We start from the raw sequence: 7,254 nt of genomic DNA, 5'->3' as shown, positions 1-7,254 counted from the left end.
TCTCTGTCCTCATGCTGATTCACCATGGAGGGGATTTCACACAGTGACCTTAAGGCCCACTAACCCAAACACAGTAGTGATCAATACCCTGGCGCGTGGGTTGGATCAGATGTTAAACATTATCACTAGCTACTGTTTGCCGCTTTCACACTCCTGTGTAGAACTGATACAATCTTTTACAGTTAGATGTGTGTGTGTGTGTGTGTGTGTGTGTGTGTGTGTGAAATAAAGAAACAGAGAGAGAGAGACAGATAGAGTGTTATTCTTAGTTTATATTTGTGTCTATATGTTTTATCTCCTTTGAAAGGTGGGAGCAGCTCTGTATTTATTTATGTGTCATGAGTGTCTACCTGGTTACAGTAAAGCATTAAACACATTTACCTGAAGCATCACCATTGTGTTGTGTGGCTCTTTGTTTTACAGTTTTTGCCCGTTGCTTGAACACATTTTGCAACACTTCGCTCACCATACCAAAACTCTACACACAAGTAAACATACAGTAACACAACACTAGGAAATAAACCTTTCACATGTATGCCAAATTGAAACTCTTCTATCAGTACCTAAACTCTGCAATCAAAACCCAACAATCCTTTGTCAAAATGTAACTCTGGTGACAAAATAAAACACACTTGCATCATATGCATACACTTGCAAATCAGGAGGAATGCACTAGTCTACTTTATATAAAACATATTTGCTTGAATACATTTAGAAAAACTTCACTCATTGTGCCAAAACTCTACACACAAGGAAACAATGACACAACACTGGGAAATATCCGTTCACATCACCATTTCCAATGGCTAAACGAATGGGCTTTTTGTAGATGGCTGATTGGTGTTCAGTTTTGCAAGTAAGTGTGTTCAGGTGTGTATTTGAGTGGTTGCAATTACCCGATGTGTTTTGTATTTTGGATACATGTGTTTAACAAATGGTACTCTGAGATTTCATTTTTGAACGAAGTGTCTATGTATGACATAGAGAGTAGTATGCAGGACCAAGTGTGTTGCATAAAGGAGTAAGTGTGTTGCAGAATTGCAACTAGAGTGCAAAGCAGCACTTTTGTTTAAGGTATAGGTATAGGTGTTTGAGATATGGCAACAAAACTTAAAGTTGTGTTACTTTAGTCTAAGCATGGGTCTATAGTGTTCAAGCAACGGGCAAAAACTGTAATGGGGTTTTCTTAAATCCTCATCACTCATCTGATACCATTTTAGAATGACTGGAGCTGTTTTGTCCTGTTGTCTTTTCAGGCAAGGAATGTAGCCACGGCATCTGAGACTGAAGTCCTTGGCAAGTTTGTCCTCTACGGTGCCAAATTCTTTGCTGTTTAATTTTGAAAGGTTTTTGAACCCCTGAGGCTCTATGGGAAGGTGGAGGCCTTCACGTACCTGGGCACAGACTGAGTGTGTGTTTGTGTGTGTGTGTGTGTGTGTTTGTGTGTGTGTTTGGCAGTGGAGCAATTGGAGGCTTTCAAGTATACCTGGGCACAGAGTATTCAACCACAAACAATTTGCCAGGAGTGCTGTAAGACTGAGCGTTCCTCTGGTACTCTTCAGTTTAGGGATCAAAAAAGTGCTTTAAAGAAAACTTGAGGCGCTCATGAGGTTTAAATGTTTAAAAAGTTAAACGTTTATATGTTTTCTTTTAAGCACCTGGGCACAGAGAAGGACTGTTTGTCTCAGTGTTCTGACTCACAACGTGGCACAACACCGCCTGTTGCTGCTGAGAATACGCAGGCTGGGGTATCAGCCTCAGGAGCGCCATTTTACACTAACAGTTCACAAATCACTTACTGAATCAATACTCACTTTCAATAGCTCATCCTGGTTCAATCTCATCTCTCAAGTCGAAGCTTTCCCCGAACTTTAACCAAGCAAATAAAATATCTTGCGAGAATTAAACTCAATTATTTATACTGCACACTGCCAGTCATCAGACTGGCCCCCCTCTTCAGGAAAAACACTTACCGTGAGTCATCTATTCCCACTGCTGTTAAACCCTATAAATAAACCATAAATACCACTGTATAAACACATAAACAATCAGGAAAAACACAGAAACATGAACATCTCTTTAATCCACCGTGTTTATGTAAAGCACTTCTGTACTCACTTTCATTCTGTTTCAGGAATGCATTGTCTGGCTGTTGCCTTGCTATGTTGAGTCCCGCCATGCCAGAGATGATTTCCTGTCATGACAGATGAGCTTCTGATTCTGATTCTGATCCTTGGTCTCCTCACGGTGATCATTTCAGAAGACAAACATTATTATACAGCCTGTACGACATGGAATTCAAGTTTGACCCAAAAAAACACTTACAAGCTATTGTGGTCTGTCCTCAGTAGAGTGTGTGTGTGGGGGGGCCGGGTTGTAGTGGTAAAATAAGAGATGGGTAAATTATGAATTCTGTGATCTCGGTGAGGTGGACTGTGCCATGCGGTATCGGGTTTTTTAAAAAGGCATTCAGAATGTGTTTGATGATGGTGCAGGATATGTCTAATGTTTATGTCAATACCAGTGGTTAAATGCTCCTAGAGTGTTGATGGATGCACACATTGTGAATGTGGGTAATACAGTGTGATTTGCAATAAACTCTTTTGAGAGGTGGATAAACTAACTCTATTTCAGAGGTGGATTTACTTGTGTTGTGTTTAGCCTCCACTACATCCCTGTGTGGGGACGTGTGTGTGTGTGTGTGTGTGTGTGCATATATCTTGGCCGTGATCTGAACACACCACGGCTGCGTGACCTGTAGATTTCCCCTCAGCGCTGTCACTGGGTGCTATAGATAACTTGGCTGACCTGGATTCTGCCCATGGCTTTCACCCCACAGAGCAGCAGGGCCAAGCAAACAGATCCCACTTGTTTTTGATGCGCTGGATATAAGCCACATGCTGATATACCTACATTCACACATACACACAAACACACACATGCACACTCTCTCTCTCTCACACACACACACACACACACACAGAGCATACTAGTTATTAACTACCAGCTGATGAACTCCCCTTTGATGTGAAGGTCAGTGAGTGTTGCTATATTCTGTGTGTCTACATGTGTGTGTGTGCGTGTGTTGTTATGATGGCTGCGTGTGTGTGTTTGTGTGTGAGAGAGAGAGAGAGAGAGAGAGAGAGAGAGAGTTTTGTTATTGTTTGTGTGTGTGTGTGTGTGTGTTTCTCTTTGGCTGAGTATCTACTAGAATGAGAGTAGGCAGAGGAACAGACTGTGACTACTACAGGTCAATTCCACCCAATGTAGCACAGGATAGCAGTCTGTTCCTTTTGACCCAAACGAGTGGTGACCCAAGAGATAGTGTGTTGTCATGGGCAAGGTAATATCAGTTGGCTTTTTGATAAGACCCACTACTTTAAAACACACTACACTATATGATGTAACATTCCAGTGAACTCATGGTTGTTTATGAAGCTTGAAATGAGCTGAGGAGTGTTGTTTTACTAGTTAACTGGTAGAATAGAATAGAATAGAATTTACTTTTATTGTCCCAAAGGATGCATTACTGCTACCATGCTACAGTACTACCTGCACAAGGCCCTCCAGTTATTGCCAGTAGGGCGGCGCTATAAGGCTACTCCCCCTCACCAGGTTATACAGTATATAGCGTGATTGAATCTTTCCATTAGATGAAACATTACCATGCTATTCTGCCCATGATGGAGGCCTCACCTGTGGATTTGCTGCAAAGTTCTCTTTGTGGCTCATGAACATGTGACAGTATTGGATATGAAGTAGAGAGAGAGGGAGAGAGGGTGGGAGAGAGAGAGGGAGGGAGAGAAGCATTCAGGTTCAAATGCAACATCACAACTTTTTGGCCATGAAAGAACTGCTGTTCTATAATTCAGTTAGAGAACTATTAAGTTTGCTTACGCTGTAGGGCTGTCTGATCCGTTGTACTGCAGTAATGGATTGTCTGTAAAGTAGTAAATGAGATTTGCCATTGTTAGCACTCCCACATAATGTTAGCGCATGAAATGAATGTCACACTTAATTTGGAGTTTGGGAACAGTGCAACTTTACTATAACTTTACAAACAATTACATAAGAGATGTTGCTGGGGTGTGTGTGTGTGTGTGTGTGTGTGTGTGTGTGTGTGTGTGTTGAAATATGATGTATCCATTGTGGGAGTCACTTTGGTGCATTGATATCCTGTTAAAGTGAAGAAAAACAAACACTCTGAGTTGGACAGATATTTTACTTAGTTTAAAAAAAAAAAAACCTTTAGGCCTATGGAGCTTTGCCAATGTAGTTAGTAACTGTGATATTTTATGATTCATGAGGTAGGGTAGGTGTTGTACAAAAGATTTGGGATTTTGTTTAACTTTATGTCTAGACTGTTATCTTATCTTTAAGCACCCTGCTGTTCCTCTCGTACTGAGCACGATTACCATTGCAAGACCATATCATCAGTAAGGTAAAACTATAACCTCATGACAGAACTAGTAGTAGTGCATATATAAGAATATATGTCAATGTCAATTTATTTTTATGGCACATTTAAAAAACAACAGCTGACCAAATTGCTGTAAAATAAACTAAAAATAAAAATAAAATAATAGTCAGTAGTCATAAAAAATAGAGGGTAAAAAGGACCAGTACAAAGTAGGTCCCAGAACAAAACAATAATGATAAACAATAAGAACATACAAGTTAATCATCTAAAGTCTAGTATAGTGGGATGGGGGGGCTTAAACTGATTTAAAAGCTAAAGAGTAGAGATGAGCTTTGAGACGAGATTTGACAAGGGGCTAGTATAATGTGGTGGGGGAGATTGTTCCAGCATTTGGGGACAGTAGCAGCAAAAGCACAGTCTCCTGTTTGTCAAATGTGAGATCACCGTCCATGATCACACCCAGGCTTTTTACAGAGGGTTTTATAGGGCCTCAGGGGGTCTATATCCATGCCTTGGGGGCAATTTCCATTGGGTCCTAATATGAGGAGACCGTCAAGACCGTCTAGAAGAGTTTTTTAGGAGTCTTGACTTTTAAGTTGAAGATAAATTTGCATGTCATCTGCAGTGAAAAGAAAAGAGATCCCATATTTTCTGAAGATGGAGTCTAAAGGGAGCATAATTCAAAGAGGATGGGCGCAAGAATGGATCCTTGCGGGACACCACATAGAGGTAATGAGGAGGAAACAAATTTGCCTATGCTGACATTGAAACTTCTAACAGAGAGGTATGATCTGAACCACTCTAAGGCCGTACCTTTAATACCAACACACTGCTCAAGGCGAGAAAGAAGGATGGAGTGATCAACTGTTTTGCTTTTAAGATATATTCATATAATTCATTCAGACATTGATTGCAGCATAGTTTCATCAGTTTGGACTTGTCTTGTTGATCCAGTGGTTTGTGGTCTGCACAGCTGATACTGTAGCTGAGGTAGAGGGCACAGGCTGTTCCGTTTCCATTCACAAACCAACATGTGAGCTGCTCTGAGCACTTCGACCAAACAGAAACTGAAATTTTGGTAAAAAAAAAAGAGTTTATTTTACCTGTGAACTGCTCCAATCTACCATCCTGAGAGAAGAAGGCTAAAAGACTAGTCAACCATGCTGCAGGCATTGACTAGCATATTACACAGCTGATGAAGCGTTGTTTCTAGCATTTGTACAGGACCACTCCCATATCATTATCTCCTGTCATTAACCCTTGTTTATGCATGCAATACCATCTGTTAATGACACATCCTTGGTTCCATTCAAAACTGGTGGAAATGCAGGCTGATTCACTGAGTGGCATCAAGGTTAAACAAATTCTGAACCGACCAGTTCAAGAACGCATTCTCTATTGGTTGAAAAATGTCTAGAGACCTAACTGGTATATGGACACAGAAAGACGCACATTCTCCGAGAGAACCATTATGGACTCAGAGAGACACACTTCCTCTGAGAGAACCTGACTGGTGGTCACCTTTATCTTAGATTTCAGAAGGAGATGTAAACAGACCACCGCAAAACTTTCCTGTCCAGGAATCAACTATGTGTGTGTGTGTGTGTGTGTGTGTGGGTATGTGATTGAGGGAGCACTTTCATGGAAGTCTAAAATTAGACAGATGGCAGCAACAAGCAAGAGATAATGAATGGTGGTAAAAGGTATGTATCTGTGTGTTTGTCTGTGTGCTTGTGTGTGTGTGTGTGTGTGTGTGTGTGTGTGTGTGTGTGTGTGTGTGTGTTTCATTCTGCAGGGTCTCCTCGAGCACAGAGGGCCTGAGGAAAGAGTTGGATAGCTTTATAAAGTCACATTTATTTCAGTGCACATCATGTGAATCTGTAAATAGGACTTACTGAACACAAGACCTCTAATTGTCAATGTAGCAGAAATGTGACATTACATTACATTACATAAAGCAGACACTTGTATAACATACAACATATATACTTTTATATAATAAAAGTCAAATATACCACACTCACTCACTGACTCTGAAAGCTATTTAGATAGCAGCCTAACTGATTTTGGACCTGCAGAAGAGATTGCTTATTCTATTCCCCGTCCTATGGGTAGGCCTAATTATAAATGACCAAATACTTGCAATACTCGCAATACTGCCTCTGGCCAGTGGTGGGGCTTTCATAAATAGCTGTCCTTTAGGATAACAGGATATGAGTTAAAGATAAATAGGACCCCCCTACACACTCCTGCAACTGAGATGCACACAGTATATTGCTCACATGGCCTACACATTCAAATGGCACGTAGACATTATCATGAAGTCCTATTTACAGATTCACATGATGTGCACTGAAATAAATAAGATATGTGACTTTATAAAGCTATCCAACTCTTTCCTCAGGCCCTCTGTGCTCGAGGAGACCCTGCAGAATGAAACACACACGCACACACACACACACACACACACACACACACACACACACACACACACACACACACATACACACAGGTCTCAGTGAGCTCATCAGTCACAGCTTGTCTGAATGCTATCAGCTTGCAGTGGGGGAACACCGTGAGCCTCTTTGCTGGAAGTTGATTTAAGACATCTCACCCTCTCCTTTCTCCTTCTCTCAGTCCATCTCAACCACCACCACACCACCATTTTCCTCTCTCTCTCTCTCTCTCTCTCTCTTCCTCTCTCTCTCTATCTGTCTATTATGTCCTTGCTTTTGGCCCAGTGCCAGTACATGCTATTCTGACCTTCTGGAACACACCCAGGATAGTCAGTATAGGAAAGGTGCCACTGCCCCCCAACACACACAGACACACAC

Source organism: Sardina pilchardus, chromosome 18, assembly GCF_963854185.1.
Source record: "Sardina pilchardus chromosome 18, fSarPil1.1, whole genome shotgun sequence".
Classification (NCBI taxonomy): domain Eukaryota; kingdom Metazoa; phylum Chordata; class Actinopteri; order Clupeiformes; family Clupeidae; genus Sardina; species Sardina pilchardus.
Note: the sequence above shows the minus strand (reverse complement) of the source record.